We start from the raw sequence: 2928 nt of genomic DNA on the forward strand, positions 1-2928 counted from the left end.
CGTTATAACAGGTTGATAATGAGCTGGCTCTATGCCTCTCTTTCCGATAACATGCTTGGGAAAATCGTGGGATATGCTACTACCTCTGAAATCTGGTTCTCTTTGGAGCAGGTCTACACTGCAGCTTCGTTCGCCAAAATCTCTGAGTTTCACACAACTCTGCAACATCTCAAGAAAGAAGGCCTCTCTGCAATAGCCTATATCCAGAAATTAAAGTCCCTCTGCAATGTTCTCACCTCTGTTGGAGAATCGGTATCTTACCACGATCACCTTGGCTATCTTCTCAACGGTTTAGGGTTGGAGTACAATGCCTTTGTTACTCCCATTCTCGCCAGGTCTGACAAACCATCTATTGAAGAAGTACATTCTCTTCTTCTCAGCTTCGATGCCCGCCTAGATCGTCAAAATGTTGCTGCTACCCTTAGCTCCCTTCAAGCCAACTTCACTCACCTCAAACACTCCCAAACGAGACCACCCAAACCATCACATCCATTCTCCTCTACTCCTCCGAGGTCTCCTCAACCTTATCGCCCTTTCTCTCCTCACACACAACCTCAACCTCCATCTCAAACCTACCGTCCTTGGCCATCTACTGCTCCAGCTCCAACTCGACCCAACTTTCGTCCCAAATGCCAGATTTGTTTCAAGCTCAGTCCCACTGCAGCTACTTTTTATCATCGAACCAATCTCCAATTTCAAGCTTCCCCACAGACTCAGAAACCATTTCATGCCTATTTTTCTCACCACCCTACTCCTACTCCATTTTCCCCTTCCCATGGTTATTCCCCATTGCCCCTGCCCTCTTCTATAGTTCCTCCATCCACCCCTTTACCTTCCCCAACCACTCCATACACTGACTCTCTCACTGACCCGAGTTGGTACATGGACTCTGGCGCATCCCATCACTTTACTCCAGACTTGAATATGCTTGACTCTTCTCAGCCCTTTCATGATGGTGATAAAATAACTATGGGTAATGGTATGACTTCCTCTATCTCTCATGTTAGCTTTGCAACTTTACTTGCTCATTTCTCCCCCTTAAAGTTATCTCATGTTTATCATTCTCCCTCTCTCTCAAAGAATCTACTTCGTGTTTCAAAATTATGTCAAGATAACAATGCTTATGTTGAGTTTCATCCCTGTTGTTTTTATGTCAAAAACCAGGTCAGCCACCAAATTCTTCTCACAGGCATCCTTGATCAGGGCATTTATCGAGTGTCACCTCTTCCTTCGCTACCATTATCCTCTTCTTCTCCCACTCAGTTGCTGTTTTCTTCCAAAAATCAAGTCAATCTGTGGCATTCTCGCTTAGGACACCCAACTCGTGATATTGTTTCTCGTGTAGCTTCTTTATGTAATTTTTCGTTTCCTAAGACTGATAGTTTTTCCTTTTGTTCTTCATGTCAACTTGGCAAGTCTCATCGTCTTGCGTTTCCTACCTCTGTATCTCGGGCTTCTATGCCTTTTGAATTAATACATACAGATCTTTGGGGTGCTTCCCCCATCACTGCAATTACTGGTGTCTGATATTTCGTTTTGTTCATTGATGATTATACCCGTTTCACTTGGCTATATTTACTTACAACAAAGGATGAAGTTTTTCAAGCTTTTATTACTTTCAAACAAATGATTTTAACTCAGTTTAATGGCCATATCAAACATATTCTCTCTAATTGGGGCGGTGAGTACCGCACCCTTTCTACTTTTTTCAAACAACATGGCATTCTCCATGAAATCTCTTGCCCTCACACACCCCAACAAAATGGTCGCGTTGAGCGCAAAAATCATCACGTCGTTGAAACTGGTCTCACCCTTCTTGCTCACTCTTCCATGCCTCTCCAATACTGGCCTTATGCCTTTGCCACCACAGTTTACCTCATTAATCATCTTCCCACTTGTACACTTCACTCTTACAGCCCCTTTCAACTTCTATACCACAAAACGCCCACCTATGATCATTTTCGTATATTCGGTTGTGAGTGTTTCCCTTTATTGCGCCCATATAATACCCATAAGTTAGAATTTCGCTCTTCTCGTAGTGTGTTTCTTGGGTATAGCAATCAACACAAAGGTTACTTGTGTCTTCATCTGTCCACCGGTCGTATTTATGTCACCAGCCATGTTATCTTTAATGAAGACTGTTTTCCTTTTTCTGCTTCTCTTCCTTCTTCACCTTCTCATATTTCACCACACACAATTATTAATTCTCTACCCTTTCCTTCCCCTGTTTCCTCTTCCCCCAATCCTTCATCAACTCCTCTTTCTCCTATTCCTCATCCTCCTTCTCCGCCCTCACACTCTCCCTCTCCCGAGCCTTCTCCTTCCAGTTCCACACCTCTTTCGGTTGCTCCTCCCTCTTCTTCTCCTCCCTCCAATCCCTTAGTAGTTGAGTTGCAAGGTCCACATGAACATACCACTACTCCTGTTAATTTCCATCCTATGATTACTCGTGCTAAGTCCGGTATCCATAAACCTCGGTTGTTTTATAGTGTGGCTGTAGGTATACCAGTTGAACCATCCTCATTCAAAGAGGCATGCACTTCTCCTCAATGGTTACAGGCCATGGATACCGAACATGCTGCTTTTCGATCTCAACATACCTGGACCTTGGTTCCTCCTCCACCGGGTTGCAAAGTTATAGGTTGTAAGTGGGTGTACCGCTTCAAACTCAAGGCGGATGGTACCGTGGATCGTTACAAAGCCCACCTAGTCACCAAAGGCTTCCATCAGACTCCTGGTTTGGACTATCATGAAACTTTTAGTCCCGTTATTAAGCCTACTACTATTCGTTTGGTCTTATCTTTGGCAGTTTCCTCTCATTGGCCGATCCAACAGCTTGATATTCAAAATGCATTTCTCCATGGGGACCTCACTGAGACTGTCTATATGACCCAACCTGAAGGCTATGTCGACCCCACCATGGCATCT

This window comes from Humulus lupulus, chromosome X (genome assembly GCF_963169125.1).
Source record: "Humulus lupulus chromosome X, drHumLupu1.1, whole genome shotgun sequence".
Classification (NCBI taxonomy): domain Eukaryota; kingdom Viridiplantae; phylum Streptophyta; class Magnoliopsida; order Rosales; family Cannabaceae; genus Humulus; species Humulus lupulus.